The following is a 21,562-nucleotide window of genomic DNA, read 5'->3' on the forward strand; positions in this document are numbered from 1 at the left end:
ATCTCGGAGTTTAGAAGGGCACTTTTGTATTTCCTTTCATGAGTTATCATCTGTTTTTCCTTTTGTGGTCAAAGCTGGAGGTAGTTGGTGGACTTTACTTTCCGGTCATGCTGGGTACCTTGAACCAGAGTCATCTCCATAATGCTTTCTTGTAGGAATACTCTTTTCAAAGTAGGGATGCAAAGAGATAGGTTCATCTGTAATGAGTCTTAGTGGTTCTTTTCTAGAGCTCCACATCTCCTGTTAGATGGATGATTTCTTTTTGGGATCCAGTTTTACCTTACCAAAGAGGTGACATCTTAATCCCTTCCTCCCTCTGCCCTGTCTTCCACACTGGATAACCACTGGAATTTTGAGGATGTTTGTAAGGTTTTTGTTTTTTCTTTTTTATGTTTTTAAGTTTTACTAACATATTTTTCATTCTTAATTATTTGTGGTGAGACAAATATCCTTACCTGATTAAGTACTGCCTTCAACAATTTGAGAACTTTCTAGGGATGCTTATGTAGAAACAAAAGACTTAAATGACTTATCAATAAGTCATTTAAGCTTTTCTTTTAATTAACAAATAATTTTGAGAAAATAGAGTCCACTGAACTATAGGCTTTTTCTCCCTTCACTATGCCTAGTGCTATTTTCTACCCGAAACAAACACACGTTTCCTTCACTGATTATTGTATCAGTTTGGCACAAGTGAGAGCCATTAGTTTTGAATCACCTGGGCTCTCATTTCCATCACAGCCAAAGATAACTGTTAAATGAATTCCTCTTTAGAAATGGAGTCATCAGAGCCCGCTTGCATCAAACCCAGGGGCCAGATAGCACAGAATGCCAGAATTGCATCCAGATGATAGAGAACATAAACTTCCCTGAAAGAGTATCTGCTTACTACTAGGATTTATAGTGGAGAGATTAGAAATAACTTAAATTCAACAGTGAAATGCACTATCATAGCCACAATTTCTTTTTTAAGAGTTTAGTGATACATCAATCTCAACCCCAGCGGTCAGTCATCTGTAAACTGTACTGAGTCCCGAGAAAATTCACCTAAAATGTGTGATGCTATTTTGCTTAAGTCACCAGATCCTGATTTCTGTAACCATTCATTCGGTAACAGAAATGATGGTGTGACTGATATTTGGATATTTCCCCATATTAAGAGACTTGAACTTGTCACTTTTTCAAACGAGCAAATGAATCCTATTAATAGCTGCTTTTAGGAGCAGATGGGACTATTTGATGCACAGATGGAAACCAAAATATTTAAAACATTCATTTTCTTTCCATCTATCTGTGGGAATAATTTTTGTTTTAAACTTATCAACCAAAAATTCTGTGCCTAGAATTTATTGTGCCAAGTCAACTGTGTTCAGTTGTGATTGTTCAAACAAATATTTGTAAATACTTTTATTTGTTGGGCAATGCCTCTTACTGAGACAATGGGCATTGTCCTCATGTTGAGTAGATGAACATTAAGCTGACCACTACTTTTAAAGCCACAGTGGTAACACATACTAAGAAAGAGAAGCACAGAATTCTGGGAGAATCCATGCCCACATCTCCTGGAGGGCTAAGAAGGGAATCTTGAGGGGCATGATGTTTGAGCTGACACTTGAGAGGTGAGCAAGGCACTATTCAGCAAGGAAGGGGCACAGAAATGAGAAAGTATCCTATTTGGAGGTAATATCAGGGGGAGGACCTAGTGGTGTAGAGAAACAGACACAGTTGCCTCTGGAGGAACTGAGGAAGGCCAGCAAGCTTAAAGCTCTCATACCTGAGAAACAGCAGGAGAAACTTGCTAGGGATGACTGAGGCCCTCAGGAGTCTGGGGTAGTGTTGGAGGCTCTAGGCAGGGATGTTATGTGAATGGACATGCATTTAAAAGAGCCATTCTAGCCAATATTAGGAGAAAAAATTTCAGAGAGCAAAAGTGAGTACTTCCGTTTCATGTGCATGCCCTTTATCAAATACGTGCATTGCAAGTGCTTTTTCCTAGTCTACACTTGTCATTCATTTTCTTAACTGTGACTTTTGAAGAACAGATATTTTCAATTTGGATGAAATCCAGTTTATCAGTTTTTTTCCCATGGGTCATGCTTTTGTAGTTTTATGTAAAATTTATCAGCAAATCTAAGATTTTCTATGTTTTCTTCTAAAAGTTTCTAAGGTTTAAGTTTTATATTTAGATCAACAACCCATTTTGAGGTAATAATTGTATGCAGTGTAAAATATGGATCAAAAAATTTTTTTCATGTGGATAGATAATCTTTACACACTATTTGTTGAAAGGATCATTCTGTGTTGTCTTCTTATATTTGTCAAAAATCAGTTATCCCTATGTATGTCAATCCATATCTGGACTCAGTCCTAACCATTGATCCACTTATTTGTCTTTATCACACTGTCTGGATTTACTGCATCTCTAAACTAAACCTTGAAATTGGATCTGTAGTTCTGCACCTTTGGTCTTCTCTTTCAAAATTTTACTGGCTACTATGGGTGCTTTGCAGTCCCATATTTTAGAAATAGTTTAGTTTGTCAATGACTAAAATAAAATCCAACTATATTTATATTGGTGTTATTGTCTAGTCAGTAAGTCATGTCTGACTCTTTTGCAACCCCATTAACTGTAGCCTGCCAGGCTCCTCTGTCCATAGCATTTCCCAGGCAACAATACTGGAGTGGGTTGCCATTTCCATATCCAGGGAACATTGCCAACCCAGGCATCAAACCTCTGTCTCCTGATTTGGCAGGCAGATTCTTTACCACTGAGCCACCAGGGAAGCCTGTAGTTTTATTAAGAATACATAAATAGGGCTCACTTCAGCAGCACATATACTAAAATTGGAATGATACAGAGAAGATTAGCATGGCCCCTGGGCAGGGATGACATGCAAATTTGTGAAGCATTCAATATTTGTAATGGATCAGTGAGCTGGAAGATAAAATCGTGGAAATAACAGCTGAAGAGAAGAATAAAGTAAAAAGAATGAAAAGGACTGAGGATAGTCTAAGAGACCTCTGGGACAATATTAAACTCACCAATATTTGAATTATAGGGGTCCCAGAAGAAGAAGAGAAAAAGAAAAGGTATGAGAAAAATTTTGAAGAAATTATAGTTGATAAGTTATCCAATATGGCAAGGGAAATAGTCATTCAAGTCCAAAAGGCACAAAGAGTCCCATACAGGATCAACTCAAGGAGAAACTCTCCAAGACACATACTAATCAGACAAAGATTAAACACAGAGACTATTAAAAGTAGCAAGGGGAAAGCAAGAAGTAACATACGAGGCAAGCCCCATATGTCTAACAGCTAATCTTGCAGAAGAAACTCTGCAAGCCAGAAAGGAATGGCAGGATATATTTAAAGTACTGAAAGGGAAAAATCTACAACCAAGACTACTCTAGATCTGGCAAGGATCTCATTCAAAATTGATTGAGAAATAAAAAGCTTTCCAGACCAGCAAACGTTAAGAGAATTTGTTACCAGCAAACGAACTTTACAATAAATGTTGAAGGGACTTGTATAGTCAGGAAATACAAGAGAAGAAAAAGATCTACAAAAACAAACCCCAAGTAATTAAGAAAATGGCAATAGGGACATATGTAACAATAATTACTTTCAGTCAGTTCAGTTTAGTCGTTCAGTCATGTCTGACTCTTTGCCACCGCATGAATCGCAGCATGCCAGGCCTCCCTGTCCATCACCAACTCCCAGAGTTCACTCAGATTCACGTCCATCGAGTCGGTGATGCCATTCAGCCATCTCATCCTCTGTCGTCCTCTTTTCCTCCTGCCCCCAATCCCTCCCAGCATCAGAATCTTTTCCAATGAGTCAACTCTTCACATGAGGTGGCCAAAGTATTGGAGTTTCAGCTTTAGCATCATTCCTTCCTAAGTACACCCACGGCTGATCTCCTTTAGAATGGACTGGTTGGATCTCCTTTCAGTCCAAGGGACTCTCAAGAGTCTTCTCCAACACCACAGTTCAAAAGCATCAGTTCTTTGGTGCTCAGCCTTCTTCACAGTCCAACTCTCACATCCATACATGACCACTGGAAAAACCATCGCCTTGACTAGATGGACCTTAATCGGCAAAGTAATGTCTCTGCTTTTGAATGTGCTATCTAGGTTGGTCATAACTTTTCTTCCAAGGAGTAAGTGTCTTTTAATTTCAAAGCTGCAGTCACCATCTGCAGTGATTTTGAAGCCCCGCAAAATAAAGTCTGACACTGTTTCCACTATTTCCTCATCTATTTCCAATGATGTGATGGGACTGGTTGCCATGACCTTCGTTTTCTGAATGGTGAGCTTTAAGCCAACTTTTTCACTCTCCTCTTTCACTTTGATCAAGAGGCTTTTTAGTTCCTCTTCACTTTCTGCCATAAGGGTGGTGTCATCTGCATATCTGAGGTTATTGATATTTCTCCCGGCAATCTTGATTCCAGCTTGTGCTTGTTCCAGCCCAATGTTTCTCATGATGTACTCTGCATAGAAGTTAAATAAGCAGGGTGACAATATACAGCCTTGACGCACTCCTTTTCCTATTTGGAACCAGTCTGTTGTTCCATGTCCAGTTCTAACTGTTGCTTCCTGACCTGCATATAGGTTTCTCAAGAGGCAGGTCAGGTGGTCTGGTATTCCCATCTCTTTAAGAATTTTCCACAGTTTATTGTGATCCAGACAGTCAAAGGCTTTGGCATAGTCAATAAAGCAGAAATAGATGTTTTTCTGGAACTCTCTTGCCTTTTTAATGAAATGCTCCAACCAAAAGACAAAGACTGGCTGAATGGATACTAAAACAATACCCATATATATGCTGTCTATAAGAAACCCACTTCAGACCTAAATATTGAAAGTGAGAGGGTGGAAAAATATATTCCATGCAAATGGGTAGCAAAAGAAAGCTGGAATAGCAATACTCATATCAGACAAAATAGACTTTAAAATAAAGAAGATTACAAGAGATAAGGAAGGACACTACATGATGATCAAGAGATCAATCCAAGAGGAAGACATAACATTGTAAATATGCACCCAACACAGGAACTGCTGCTGCTAAGTCACTTCAGTCATGTCCGACTCTGTGTGACCCCAGAGACTGCAGCCCACCAGGCTCCCCCGTCCCTGGGATTCTCCAGGCAAGAACACTGGAGTGGCTTGCCATTTCCTTCTCCACTGCATGAAAGTGAAAAGTGAAAGTGAAGTCGCTCAGTCGTGTCCGACTCTTAGCAACCCCATGGACTGCAGCCTACCAGGCTCCTCCACCCATGGGATTTTCCAGGAAAGAGTACTGGAGTGGGTTGCCATTGCCTTCTCCACAACACAGGAGCACCTAAATACATAAGACAAACACTAACAGACATAAAAGGAGAAATTGACAGTGAACAATAACAGTAGTAGATTTAACACCCCACTTACAGCAATGCAAAGATAATCAAAACAGAAAATTAAGAAGGAAACACATCTTGAATGATACATTAGATGAGATGGACCTCATTGATATCTTCAGGACATTCCATCCAAATGCAGAAGAATACAACTTCTCAAGTGCACATGAAACATTCTCCAGGAGAGACCACATCTTGGGTCACAAATCAAACCTCAGTAAATTTAAGAAAATTGAAATCATATCAAGCAACATTTCCAACAACAATGCTATGAGGCTAGATATCAATTACAAGGAAAACACTGTAAGAAATCACAAACACATAGGGATTAAACAATACATTTCTAAATAATGAACAGGTTAATAAGAAATCAAATGGGGAATCAAAATCCTAGAAACAAATGATAATGAAAACATGCCAACTCAATACCTATGGGATGCAGCAAAAGAAATTCTAAGAGGGAAGTTTATAGCAATAAAACCCTACCTCAATAAACAAGAAAAACATCAAATGGATAACATAACTTTACACCTAAAACAGCTGGGAAAACAAGAACAAAAAACCCCCAAAGTCAGCATAAGGAAAGAAATCATGAAGATCAGAGCAGAAATAAGTGAAAAAGAAATGAAAGAAACAACAGTAAAGAGTCATAAAACTAAAAGCTGGTTCTTTGAGACGAGAATAAAATTGACATACCTTTTCCAGACTCAGGAAAAAAGAGAGAAGAATCAAATCAACAAAATTAGAAATGAAAAAGAAGAGGTTGCAAGAGGCAAGGCAGAAAAACAAAGTATTATAAGAGACTTTTAGGAAAAAAATATAGCAATAAAGTGGATAACCTGGAAGAAAAGGACAGATTCTTATAAAAGTTTAATCTTCCAAGACTGGACCCAGATGCAATATAAATTATGAGCAACCCAGTTATAAGCACTGAAATCAAAACTTTGATCAACAATCTCCCAAAAAACCAAAAGCCCAGGACCAGATGGCTTCACAGGTGAATTCTATCAAACATTTAGAGAGGATCTAATGCCTATCCTTCTAAAACTATTTCAAAAATTTCAGAGGAAGTAACAATTCCAAACTCATTCTACAAGGCCACTGTCACTCTGATACTAAAACCAGGCAAAGACAACACAAAATTAGAAAAGTACAGACCAATATCACTGATGAACATAGATGCAAAAACACTCGACAAACTTTTAGCTAACAGAATTCAACAACACATTAAAAAGCTAATACACCATGGTCAAGTTGGGGTTATTCCAGGAATGAAAGGATTCTTCAGTTCAGTTCAATAGTTCTGTCCCCATGGACTATAGCACGCCAGGCTTCCCTGTCCATTACCAACTCCCAGAGCTTACTCACACTCATGTCCATTGAGTCGGTGATGCCATCCAACCATCTCATCCTTTGTCACCCCCTTCTCCTCCCACCTTCAATCTTTCCCAACATCAGAATCTTTTCCAATGGTTCAATATACACAAATCAATCAATGCAAAGTACCATATTAATAAATTGAAAGATAAAAACCTATGATAATCTCAATAGATGCAGAAAAAGCCTTTGACAAAATTCAGCACCCATTTATGTTAATAACTCTTCAAAAAATTGGCATAGAAGAAAACTATCTCAACATAGTAAAGACCATATATGATAAGCATGCAGCAAACATTATTCTAGGTGGTGAAAAACTGAAAACATTCCCTCTAAGATCAGGAACAAGACAAGGGTGTCTACTGTTACCACTATTATTCAACATAGTTTTGGATGTCCTAGCTACAGCAATCAGAGAAAAAAAGAAATAAAAGGAATCAAGATAGGAATAGAAGAAGTAAAGCTCTCACTGTTTGCAGGTGACATGAAAATATACATAAAAACCCTAAAGATATTATACAAAATTACTAGAGCTAATCAGTGAATTTAGCAAAGTCACATAATACAAAATCAATACACAGAAATCACTTGCATTCCTTTATACTAACAATGAAAATCAGAAAGGGAAATTAAAGAATCAATACCATATCCCACTGCAACAAAAAGTATAAAAAATCTAGGAATAAACTTACCTAAGGAGACAAAAGACCTATATACAGAAAATTATAAGACACTGATATAAGAAATCAAAGACAACATAAACAGATGGAGAGATATTCTATGTTCCTGGGTAGGAAGAATCAATATTGTGAAAATGACTATGCTACCAAATACATTCTACAGACTCAATGCAATCCCTATCAAATTACCAATGTCATTTTTTTACAGAACTAGAACAAAAAGTTTCACAGTTCATGTGGAAACACAAAAGATCCTGAATAACCAAAGCAGTCTTGAGAAAGAAGAATGGAGCTGGAAAAATCAACCTTCCTGACTTCAGATTATAATAAAAAGCTACAGTCATCAAGACAATATGGTGCTGGCACAAAAACAGAACTATAGACCAATGGAACAAGATAGAAAGCCCAGAAATAAACATGCACCTGTGGATACCTTATTTTTGACAAAAGAGGCAAGAATATACAATGGAGTAAAGACAACCTCTTCAATAAGTGATGCTGGGAAAACTGGACATCTACATTTAAAAAACTGAAATTAGAACACTTCCTAACACCATACACAGTGATAAACTCAAAATGGATTAAAGACATAAATGTAAGATCATAAACTATAAATCTCTTAGAGGAAAACATAGACAGAACCCTTGTTGATACAAATCAAAGAAAGATCCTCTATGAATCGCCTCCTAGAGTAATAGAAATAAAACAAAATTAAACAAGTGGGACCTGATGAAGTGTAAAAGATTTTGCACAGCAAAGGAAACTATATATAAAGTGGAAAGACAACCCTTGGAATGGGAGAAAATAACAGCAAATGAAACAACTGACAAAGGATTAATTTCCAAAATATACAATCAGTTCCGATATACCACTCAATACCAGAGAAAACAAACAACCCAATAAAAAAGTGGGAAAAAGACCTAAACAGCTATTTCTCCAAAGAAGACATACATAAGGCTAACAAACACGTGAAAAGATGCTCACATCACTCATTATTAGAGAAATGCTAACCAAAACTACAGTGAGATATCATCTCACATCAGTCAGAGTGGCCATCATCAAAAAGTCTACATACAACAAATGCTGGAAAGGGTGTGGAGAAGAGGGAATATTCTTGCACTGTTGGTGGGAATATAAATTGATACAGGTACTATGGAAGATGATATGGGGAATCCTTAAAAAACCAGGAATAAAACCACCATATGACCCAGCAATCCAACTCCTAACATATACCCTGAGCAAACCAAAATTGAAAAAGTCATATGTACCCCAATGTTCATTGCAACACTATTTACAATAGTTAGAACATGGAAGCAACCTAGATTTCCACTGACAGATGAATGTATCAAGAAGTTGTGGTATATATATATACAATGGAATATTCAGTTCAGTTCAGTCGCTCAGGCATGTCCAACTCTTTGCGACCCCATGAACTGCAGCACACCAAGCCTCCCTCTCCATCACGAACTCCCAGAGCTTACCCAAACCCATGTCCATTGTGTTGGTGATGCATCCAACCATCTCATCCTCTGTCTTCCCTTTCTCCTCCTTCCCTCAATCTTTCCCAGCATCAGGGTCTTTTCCAATGAGTCAGGTCTTCGCATCAGGTGGCCAAGTATTGGAGTTTCAGCTTCAACATCAGTCCCTCCAATGAATACCCAGGACTGATCTCCTTTAGGATGGACTGGTTGGATCTCCTTGCAGCCCAAGGGACTCTCAAGAGTCTTCTCCAACACCACAGTTCAAAAGCATCAATTCTTCGCCACTCACCTTTCTTTATAGTCCAACTCTCACATCCATACATGACCACTGGAAAAACCATAGCCTTAACTAGACGGATCTTTGTTGGCAAAGTGATATCTCTACTTTTGAATATGCTATCTAGGTTGGTCATAACTTTCCTTCCAAGGAGCAAGCATCTTTTAATTTCATGACTGCAGTCACCATCTGCAGTGATTTTGGAGCCCAGAAAGATAAAGTCAGCCACTATTTCCACTGTTTCCCCATCTATTTCCCATGAAGTGATGGGACTAGATGCCATGATCTTCATTTTCTGAATGTTGAGCTTTAAGCCTTTTTCACTCTCCTCTTTTACTTTCATCAAGAGGCTTTTTAGTTCCTCTTCACTTTCTGCCATAAGGGTGGTGTCACCTGCGTATCTGAGGTTATTGATATTTCTCCCGGCAATCTAGATTCCAGCTTGTGCTTCTTCCAGCCCAGCGTTTGTCATGACGTAATCTGCTGCTGCTGCTGCTGCTGCTAGGTCACTTCAATTGTGTCCGACTCTGTGTGACCCCAGAGACTGCAGCCCACCAGGCTCCCCCGTCCCTGGGATTCTCCAGGCAAGAACACTGGAGTGGCTTGCCATTTCCTTCTCCACTGCATGAAAGTGAAAAGTGAAAGTGAAAGTGAAGTCGTGTCCGACTCTTAGCGACCCCATGGACTGCAGCCTACCAAACTCTTCCCATAGGGATTTTCCAGGCAAGAGTACTGGAGTGGGTTGCCATTGCCTTCTCCAAAACACAGGAGCACCTCAATACATAAGACAAACACTAACAGACATAAAAGGAGAAATTGACAGTGAACAATAACAGTAATAGATTTAACACCCCACTTACAGCAATGCAAAGATAATCAAAACAGAAAATTAATAAGGAAACATGTCTTAAATGATACATTAGATGAGATGGACCTCATTGATATCTTCAGGACATCCCATCCGGATGCAGAAGAATACGACTTCTTAAGTGCACATGAAACATTCTCCAGGAGAGACCACATCTTGGGTCACAAATCAAACCTCAGTAAATTTAAGAAAATTGAAATCATATCAAGCAACATTTCCAACAACAATGCTATGAGTCTGGATATCAATTACAAGAAAAACACTGTGAAAAATCACAGACACATAGGGATTAAACAATACATTTCTAAATAATGAACAGGTTACTAAAGAAATCAAATGGGTGGTATCATCTGCATATCTGAGGTTATTGGTATTTCTCCTGGCAATCTTCATTCCAGCTTGTGCTTCCTCCAGCCCAGCGTTTTTCACGATGTACTCTGCATTTAAGTTAAATAAGCACGGTGACAATATACAGCCTTGACATACTCCTTTTCCTATTTGCAACCAGTCTGTTGTTCCATGTCCAGTTCTAACTGTTGCTTCTTGACCTGTATATAGGTTTCTCAAGAGGCAGGTCAGGTGGTCTGGTATTCCCATCTCTTCCAGAATTTTCCACAGTTTATTGTGATCCACACAGTCAAAGGCTTTGGCATAGTCAATAAAGCAGAAATAGATGTGTTTCTGGAACTCTCTTGCTTTTTCCATTATCCAGCGGATGTTGGCAATTTGATCTCTGGTTCCTCTGCCTTTTCTAAAACCAGCTTGAATATCTGGAAGTTCACGGTTCATGTATTGCTGAAGCCTGGCTTGGAGAATTTTGAGCAATACTTTACTTGCATGTGAGATGAGTGCAACTGTGCAGTAGTTTGAGCATTCTTTGGCATTGCCTTTCTTTGGGATTGGAATGAAAACTGACCTTTTCCAGTCCTGTTGCCATTGCTGAGTTTTACAATTTGCTGACTTATTGAGTGCAGCACTTTCACAGCATCATCTTTCAGGATTTGAAATAGCTCAACTGGAATTCCATCACCTCCACTAGCTTTGTTTGTAGTGATGCTTCCTAAGGCCCACTTGACTTCACATTCCAGGATGTCTGGCTCTAGATGAGTGATCACACCATCATGATTATCTGGATCATGAAGCTCTTTTTTGTACAGTTCTTCTGTGTATTCTTGCCACCTCTTCTTAATATCTTATGCTTCTGTTAGCTATAATCCTAAATGCAGTGGGAAATTGTTTTGAAGCATCTAATACTTACTCTTTTATAGTAGGAAATTCTTACTAACAAAATTCATAGAAATTCAAAAGAAATTACCTGGACACTATAAACAGAAAAGAATGATGAATATTCCAAGTAGGATCCAAAATAGAAATGATACAGAGCAATATAAGGTCTTTCCAGGTGGTGGTGGTGGTGGTGGTGGTGGTTTAGTCACTAAGTTGTGTTCGACTCTTGAGACCCCAAAGACTAGCCTGCAAGGCTCCTTTGTCCATGGGATTCTCTATGCAAGAATACTGGAGTGGGTTACCAATCCCTTCTCCACATGTGGTGCTAGTGATAAAGAAGCCATCTGCCAATGCAGGAGACATAAGAGATGCAGGTTCAATACCTGGGTCAAGAAGATCCCCTGGAGGAGGGCATGGCAACCCACTCCAGTATTCTTGCCCAAAGGATCCCATGCACAGAGGAGCCTGGCTATGGTCACAAAGAATTGGACATGAATGAAACAAGTTAGCACACACACAAAGCAATATAAAAAAGAATGAAAATTGAAAAACCAAAAACCACTCTTAGAAAAGTGGACCAGGGAATTCCTGGTCCAGTGGTTAGCATTCAGTGCTTTCACTGTTGTGGGCCTGGGTTTAATACCTGGTCCTGAAAGATCCTGAAAGCCATGTGTCATGGCCAAATAAATAAATAAATAATCTGAGGAAGGTAGAAATTAAAAGGAATAAAAATGAGTCAAATTTCTCTCTGCTAATATAATGAATGGTCTGTGTTTGCAGTTTAAGTCTAGAAATGTCTCACTTACATGAGGGAAAGCCCACAAAGAGAAGGTATGCAAATGCCTAGCAGTTGAATTTTCTCTTCTGCCTTTAAGGCACAAAACTCAGGTGCAGGAGTATAGTTTGGCCACCCCAGTTTTGTTTGGCACAGTCTGTTGGCACCTGGTTATGCAGGCCTGCTTGTTCAATACAGAAATCATAGCCAAGTATATTTAAAGGGAAAATATCATTTATAAATGGTACATCTTAAATTCACAATCCAATACCAAAACATTTGAGGAGAATTGTTTAACTCAGCTAATCTTTGACAGTGATGGAAGCCAAGAGCTGTTCCAGAGAGAATTGGCAGGGGAAGTTAAAGGGGTGAATTCAGGGTCCTGGGTGATGAGGATCGTTATTTGTTGTTATTTTATTATAATTCTACATGCTGTGAATACGGAGATTGAGCCTGAGAAGAAACAGGAAGCACTGAACCTTCAGGAATTTAGCCTTGTCCCTCCTTTAGTGTTGCAAGTCTTCCAGATATCAGGGCTGGATGGGAAGACAGAAAAGGCTCCTCCACACAGCTAGAGCTTTCTTGCTTGCCCTTCCCCCTGGGCTTTATTGTCCTTAATTCTCTTACATCTTACATCTGAGCTTTATGTCCTTACATCTCCAGGCCAATTGTACAAGCTTTGGAGATATGCTTGTCTCCTGCAGCAGAAATGCCTGAATGTGTGTGTTTCTCTCTGCCATTACTCAGGCTCCCAGCCACTTGCTGTTGGCCTGGGTCATGCCATGTTCCAGGCATTGGATGTGGACGTAAAGAAGGCCCAGGCCTCTCCATCAGAGTGGCCACCTCCAGGATGGTTGGGAGGAGGTGGGAAGAATGTCGCTGTTGTGTTATGTATCAGTCACAATAGTGGTAAGAAAATACACACACTCTGTGTTCATCTGCTAGAAACTATGTGTCAGAGTGTGACTGTGTAGGTGGCTAGGGAATCCACCAGAGTGAAACCAGGTCCTGCATCTTAGGGGATCAAGAGGAAAGAGAGAGAGGACCTATATGTACAGGCTTCAGGGACATCTTAGGAAATGTGTGCATGAAAAATTTGTCAGTAAAGCCTACCTTTTCCTCATAGTAACTGGGTTTGAAGTTTCTATAAACCTTCACAGGTATATTTCAATTTACATAAGGATTCCCTCAGCATGTTTTCAAAAACCTTGGAAAAAAGATTCATTTATGATTGTGCCTGCTCTGAACTCTTCAAAATAATCTTTTATTTGAATCAGGGAGGAATCATGCACCCAAGGATGGAGGAAACCTGCTAGAGCAGCTGTGGGCCATGGTGCAACATTTAGCCGCCTCTCTGTCTGTAACTGAGTACACAAGGGGGCATACTTCAGGAGGAAGGGTGCATACCAAAAAGGGAGTACAATAAGGATATTGCTGCCATTTATGTCAGAGAATGTTCCGCCTTTGTTTTCCATTAAGGGTTTTATAATATCCAGGCTTACATTTAGATATTTAATCAATTTTGAGTTTATATTGTTTTATAGTGTTACGGGGTGTTCTAATTTCATTTACTTACATGTAGCTTTCTGGTTTTCCCAGGCCACTTCTTGATGGAACTGTCTTTTTCCTGTTGTGTATTCTTGCATCTTTGGTCATAGATTAGTTGACCATAGTTGTGTGAGTTTATCTCTGGACTTCCTATCCTGTTCCATAGATTTTTTTTTTTTTTACTTTACAATATTGTACTGGTTTTGCCACACATCAACATGAATCTGCCACGGGTGTACATGTGTTCCCAATCCTGAATCCCCCTCCCACCTCCCCCCCACACCATCCCTCCAGGTCATCCCAGTACACCAGCCCCAAGCATCCTGCACCCTGCATCGAACCTAGACTGGCAATTCGTTTCTTATATGATATTATACATGTTTCAATGTTCCATAGATTTATATTTCTCTTTTTGTGGTGGTGCCATAGTGCTTTGAATACTGTAGCTTTGTAGTATACTTTGAAGTCAGGAAGCCTGATTCCTCCAATTCCGTTGTTTTTCTTTCTCAAGATTGCCATAGCAATCTTGCCAAAGATTTATTTGGGGTCTTTCCTGTTCCCATACAGTTTATAAAATGTGTTGTTCTAATTCTGTGAAAAATGCCTTTGGTAATTTGATAGGGATTGTATTTAATCTGTAGATTGCTTTGGGTAGTGTAGTTATTTTGACAATATTGATTCTTCTAATCTAAGAGGATGGTATATCTCACCATCTGTTTATACCATCTTTGATATCTTTCATCAGTATTTTATAGTTTTCTGAGTACAGGTTTTCTGGTTCATCTCTGCACCCTGCATTGAACAAAAACAAAAATAAACTAATAAGACATAATTAAATTTAAATGCTTTTGTACAGCAAAGGAACCCATAAACAAAATGAAAAGAAAACTCACAGAATGGGAGAAAATATTTGCAAACAGAGCGACTGGCAAAGGGTCCAAAATATGCAAATAGCTAATGCAACCCAATATCAGAAAAAAAAACCCAATCATAAAATGAGCTGAAAATATAAATAAATATCTCTCCAAAGAAGGCGTATGGATAGCCAAAATAGACATGAAAAGATGCTCAACATCACTAATTTTTAGAGAAATGGAAATTATAGTGTAATATCACTTCACACCAGGCAGAATGGCCATCATTCACCTGCACTGTTGATAGGAGTATAAATTGGTACAGCCACTGTGGAGAACAGTATGGAGGTTCCTTAAAAACCTAAAATTAGAATTATCATATAATCCAGCAATCCCACTTCTGGGCATATATCTAGAGATAACCATAAGTCAAAAGGACATATGTACTATATACATATACAATACTATATATACATATATATATATACTATACATATATATATATATACTATATATACAGTACTATATACAATAATCAGAATATGGAAGCAATCTAAACGCCCACTGACAAGTTAATGGTATTACTCAGCCATTAAAAAGAACTAAATAATGCTGTTTTCAGCAACATGGATGGACGTAGAAGTTTCATACTGAGTGAATTAAGTCAGATATCGAAAGAAAACCATTATATGATATTTGTTATGTTGTTGTTTATTCACTAAGTTGTGTCTGACTCTTTTGCTACGCTATGGACTGTAGCTTGCCAGGCCTTTCTGTCCATGGGATTTCCCAGGCAAGAATACTGGAGTGTGTTGCCATTTCCTTCTCCAGGGGATCTTCCTGATGCAGGGATCTGGCCAGCATCTCCCTCATTAGCAGGCAGATTCTTTACCACTGAGCTGCCTGGAAAGCCCAAGATATTGCTTATATTCAAATCTAAAAGAAAAAAAAAGAGTACAAATGAACTTATTTATAAACAGAAATAGACTCACAGACATAGAAAACAAACTGATGGTCACCAAAGGCAAAAGGGGAGGGGGAAGGATAAATTAAGAGATTGGGATTAACATATACACACACTACTATCTCTCTCCCTCTCTCTCTCTCTGTGTATGTGTGTGTGTGTGTGTGTGTGTGTGTGTGTGTGTATATAAAACTAATTAAGACCTACTGTGTAGCACAAGGAACTCTACTCAATATTCATAATAACATATATGGAGAAGAATCTAAAAAGGGGTGGATATATGTATACACATATATACTTTCACTTTCACTTTAGGGTACACCTGAAAATAACATAACATTGTAAATCAGTTGTACTCAGAAAAAAAAAAAAGGCTGTATGTTTTCTTTTTCCCTCTGTTTCCCTTTTTCTTCTGTAAAATAACAGCAGAAACTCAGTTCTTGGGGATCTGAATTAGAATCAGGGCAAGTGAATTTTTAGAAACTGTGGTTTTTAATAATGAGGCAGTAGTAAAGAGTGTTTGACAGAGTATTCAATTGAAACACGTCCCCTATAGCAACAGTTTCCAACCTTTTTGGAAGCAGGGACCAGTTTCATGGAAGAAATTTTTCCACAGAAGAGAGCTGGGATATTGGTTTTGGGCAGATTCAAGCACATTACATTTATTGTTCACTTCATTTTGTATTATCACATTGTGATATACAGTGAAATGATTACACAACACAACATAATGCAGAATTATTGGGAACTCTGAGCTTGTTTTCCTACAACTAGACAATCCCATCTGAGCGTGATGGGAGACAGTGACACCTGAAACATGTAGCTTATGTCCAAGTCTCCTCCAATATCTTGTTTTGGTTGCTATTACTGCAAACAAACCTGCTTCAAAAAGATAGATAGAATCTTGGTAATGGAAACAGGCGTTTGAGTGCTTTTGTGGCAACATCACGATATTTCTCCTTGACTATAATTAAGAACATATGGAGATTTGAAGTTGTCTTAAGCGTTTTAAAAATTAATTTTTTTCCTTCTGTGAATTATATTTTTACATTTTAATATAAGCTGAATGAGATCTTTATTCAAAAGGAAATTTGATTATTTGTCTGTCACATTTGATTGCAAGTATTTTTCCTAGTTGTACATTTATTTTATTTTCATATAATTAAAATATTTTTATAATTGAAAGATAATTGCTCTGCAATATTGTATTGGTTTCTGCCAAACATCAACATGAATCAGCCGTAAGTATACTTATGTGCCCTCCTTTTAAACCTCCCTCCTATCTCCCTCCCAGTCTCACTCCTCTAAGGTGTTACAGAGGAAATTCCCATTGACTATCAATTTTACATATGGTAATGTATATGATTCCTTGTTACTCTCGCCACATATCCCACCCTCTCCTTGCTCCCCTCCCCTGTCCATATCTATTCTTGATGTCTGTGTATCTATTGTGTGCTAAGTCACTTCAGTTGTGTCTGGCTCTTTGCAACCCTATGGATGTAGCCTACCAAGCTCCTCTGTCTGTGGGATTATCCAGGCAAGAATACTGGAAGGGGTTACCATGCCCTCCCTGCAGAGGATCTTCCCAACCTAGGGCTTGAACTGGCATCTCTTGATCTTCCTGACCCAGGGATCAAACCCATGTCTTCTACGTCTCCTGCATTGGTAGGCAGGTTCTTTATCAGTAGTTCCATGTAGGAAGCACACGTTGCCCTGCAAATAGATTCATCAATATGATCATTATAGATTCCGTGCATATGAAATAATATATGATATCTGTTTTTCTTTTTCTGACTTCCTTCACTCTGCAAAATAGGCTCTAGGTTCATCCACCTCATTAGAACTGACTCAAATGCACTCCGTTTTGGCTATTATGGGCTCCTATTATGGCTGAGTAATGTTCCATTGCATATATGTACCATAACTTCTTTACTCATTCATCTGATGATGGACATCTAGGATGCTTCCATGTCCTGGTGGTGGTTTAGTCACTAAGTCGTGTCTGGCTCTTTGTGACCCCAAGGACTGTAGTCTGCCAACTCCTCTGTCCATGGGACTCTGCAGGCAAGAATACTGTCATTTCCTTCTCCAGGGGATCTTCTCAACCCAGGAATTGAACCCAGGTCTCCTGCATTGCAGGCAGATTCTTTTTACCAACTGAGCTACAAGAGAAGCTCAGTCCTATCTATTGTAAATACTGCTGTATCAATTTACATTCCATCCAGCAGTGGAAGAGGTTTCCCTATTCTCCACACCCTGTGGAGTATTTATTTGTGGATTTCTTGGTGATAGCCATTCTGACTGGTGTAAGATGATATCTCATGTGGCTTTGATGTTGAGCATCTTTTCATGTGTTTATTAGCCATCTGTATGTCTTTGGATAAATGTCTGTTTAGGTATTTTGCCTATTTTTTGATTGGCTGTTTGTTTTATGGGTAATAAGTTGTATGAACTGCTTGTATGTGTTGGAAATTAATGCTTTGTCAGTTGTTTTATTTGCTATTATTTTTTCCCATTATGAAGGCTGTCTTTTCACCATATTTATACTTTCCTTTGCTGTGCAAAAGCTTTCAGTTTAATTAGGTCCCACTTGTTTGTTTTCATTTTTATTTCCATTGGAGGTGGATCATGGGGGATCTTGCTGTGATTTATATCATAGAGTGTTATGCCTATGTTTTCCTCTAAGAACTTTATAGTTTCTGGTCTTATCAGAACTAGCTTAAGTCTTTAACCCATTTTATGTTTAATTTTGGGTATTGTATTAGGAAGTACTCCAATTTCATTTTTTTTTACATGTAGTTGTCCAGTTTCCAAGCAGCATTTATTGAAGAGGATATCATTGCCTCATAGTATGTTATTCCTTTGTAAAACTAAGTTGCCCCTTGGTGGTTAGGTTTTTCTCAAGATTGCTTTGGTTATTCAGGTCTTTTGTGCTTCCATATGAATTGTGACATTTTGGTCATATTTCTGTGTGAAGAGTGCCACTGGTAATTAGATAAGGATAGCATTGAATCTATAAATTCCATTTTGTAGTATAACCATTTTGGCAATATTGAGTCTTCCAACCTAGGGACGTGGAATATCTCTCCATTTCTTTATGTCATCCTTGATTTCTTTCATCAGTGTCTTATAGTTTTCTGGATACAGCTCTTTTGTCTCCTTGTTGTTGTTTAATCACTAACATGTGCTCAACTCTTTGCAACCCCATGAACTCAAATACCTCAGGTTTCTCTGTCCTTCACTATTTCCTTGAGCTGGCTCAAACTCATGTCTGTTGAGTCAATGATGCTATCCAACCATCTCAACCTCTGTCGCTTCCTTTTCTTGTCCTCAATCTTTCCCAGAATCAGAGTCTTTCCCAACGAGTTGGCTCTTCACATCAGGTAGCCAAAGTATTGGAGCTTCAGCTGGAGCACCAGTCCTTCCAATGAATATTCAGGGTTGATTTCCTTTAGGATTCACTGGTTTGATTTCCTAGGGACTTTCAAGAGCCTTCTCCAGCACCACATTTCAAAAGTATCAATTCTTCAGCATTCAACCTTCTTTATACTTCAAGTCTCACATCCCTACTTGACTACTGGAAAAACCATAGCTTTGACTTTACATAGTTTTGACTCCTGAGAAATCTGTATACAGGTCAGGAAGTAACAGAACTGGACATGAAACAACAGACTGGTTCCAAAAAAGGAAAAGGAGTACCTCAAGGCTGTATATTGTCACCCTGCGTATTTAACTTATATGCAGAGTACATCATGAGAAACGTTGGGCTGGAAGAAGCACAAGCTGGAATCAAGATTGCCAGGAGAATTATCAATAACCTCAGATATGCAGATGACACCACCCTTATGGCAGAAAGCAAAGAACTAAAGAGCCTCTTGATGAAATTGAAAGAGGAGAGTGAAAAAGTTGGCTTAAAGCTCAACATTCAGAAAATTAAGATCATGGCATCTGGTCCCATCAGTTCATGGGAAACAGTGGAAAGAGTGTCAGACTTTATTTTTTGGGCTCCAAAATCACTGCAAATGGTGATTGCAGCCATGAAATTAAAAGACACTTTCTCCTTAGAAGGAAAGTTACGACTAATTTAGACAGTGTATTCAAAAGCAGAGACATTTCTTTGCCAACAAAGATCCATCTAGTCAAGGCTATGGGTTTTCCAGTGGTCATGTATGGATATGAGAGTTGGATTATAAAGAAAGTTTAGCACCGAAGAATTGATGCTTTTGAACTGTGGTGTTAGAGAAGACTCTTGAGAGTCCCTTGGACTGCAAGGAGATCCAGCAAGTCCATCTTAAAAGAGATCAGTCCTGAGTGTTCATTGGAAGGACTGATGTTGAAGCTGAGACTCCAATACTTTGGCCACTTGATGTCTTCTTGTCTGGAGAATCCCAGGGACAGGGGAGCCTAGTGGGCTGCCATCTCTGGGGTCGCACAGAGTCAGACATGACTGAAGCGACTTAGCAGCAGTAGTAGATGTGAATAACTTACTCATTTGAAAAGACCCTGATGCTGGGAAAGATTGAAGGCAGGAGGAGAAGGGGACCTCAGAAGATGAGATGGTTGGGTGGTATCAACTCAGTGGACAGGAGTTTGGGTAAGCTCTGGGAGTTAGTGATGGACAGGGAGGCCTGGCTAAGAGTCGGACATGACTGAGCGACTGAACTGAACTGACTATACAGACCTTTGTCAGCAAACTAATGTTTCTACTTTGTAATACACTGTCTAGTTTTATCATAGCTTTTCTTCCAAGGAGCATGTGTCTTTTAATTTCATGACTATAGTCACTGTCCACATTGATTTTGGAGCTCGAGAAAATGAAGTCTGACACGGTTTTAACTTTCACCCCATCTATTTGCTATGAAGTTTTGGGACCCGTTGCCATGATCTTCGCTTTTTGAACATTGAGTTTTAAGTCACATTTTACATTCCCCTGTTTTACCTTCATCAAGAGACTCTTTAGTTCCTCTTCACTTTCTGCCATTAAAATGATATTGTCTGCATATCTGAGGTTGTTGACATTTTTCCTGGCAATCTTGATTCCAGCTTGTGAGTCATCCAGCCCAACATTTCGTATGATGTACTCTGTATAAAACTTCAATAAGCCAGAGTGACAATATGAAGCCTTGACATACTCCTTTCCCAATTTTGAGCCAATCCATTGTTCCATGTCCGGTTCTAACTGTTGCTTCTTGACTTGTACGCAGGTTTCTCAGGAGGCAGGTGATCTGGTTTTCCCATCTCTTCAAGAATATTCCACAGTTTGTTGTGATCCACAGTCAACAGCTTTAGCATAGTCAATGAAGCAAAACTAGATGTTGTTTTGGAGTTCCTTTGCTTTTTCTTTGTTTCAGCAAATGATGACAATTTGATCTCTGGTTCCTCTGCCTTTTCTAAATCCAGATTGTACATCTGGAAGTTTTCATTTCATGTACTGCTGAAGCCTAGTTTGAAGGATTTTGACCACTACTTTGCCAGCATGTGAAATAATTGCAATTGTGTGAATATTTGAACATTCTTTGGCATTGCCTTTCTTTGGGATTGGAGTGAAAACTGGTGTTTTCCAGTCCTGTGGTCACTACTTAGTTTTCCAAATTTGCTGGCATATTGACAGCAGTGCTTTAATAGCATCATCTTTTAGGATTTGAAATAGCTCAGATGGAATTCCATCACCTCCACTAGCTTGTTCGTAGCAATACAAAGAATTCTTAGGTAGGTTTAGTCGTAGGTATCTTTTTCTTTTTGTTGAGATGGTAAATAGGTTGATTCCTTAATTTGTCTTTCTGATTTTTCACTGTTAGTGTATAAGAATGCAAGTGATTTCTGTGTGTTGATTTTGTATCCTGTGACTTTGCTAAATTCACTGATCATCTCTAGTAATTTTCTGATAGCATCTTTAGAGTTTTCTACATAGTGTCACGTCATAGGCAGACAGAGAGAGTTTTACTTCTTTTCCAATCTGGATTCATTTTATTTCTTTTTCTTCTCTGATTGCCATAGCTAGGACTTCCAGAACTATGTTGGGCAATAGTTATGAGAGTTGGCACGCTTGTCTTGTTCCTGATCTTAGGGGGAATGCTTTCAGTTTTTGACCATTGAGAATAACATTCACTGTGAGTTTT

General features: G+C 38.7%; 1 protein-coding gene and 1 non-coding gene across 2 annotated transcripts in view; both read left to right on the forward strand.

The window, feature by feature from the left end:
- The window catches only part of GABRG3 (gamma-aminobutyric acid type A receptor subunit gamma3), an 820,406-nt gene that overhangs the window by 438,048 nt on the left and 360,796 nt on the right, over positions 1-21,562 (forward strand). The gene's annotated exons all lie outside the window — the stretch shown is intronic.
- LOC128067162 (U6 spliceosomal RNA) lies at positions 2,815-2,921 on the forward strand. The gene has a single exon (XR_008201363.1). It is a non-coding gene; the product is annotated as a U6 spliceosomal RNA (small nuclear RNA).

The sequence above is a fragment of the Budorcas taxicolor genome, chromosome 21 (genome assembly GCF_023091745.1).
Source record: "Budorcas taxicolor isolate Tak-1 chromosome 21, Takin1.1, whole genome shotgun sequence".
NCBI lineage: Eukaryota > Metazoa > Chordata > Mammalia > Artiodactyla > Bovidae > Budorcas > Budorcas taxicolor.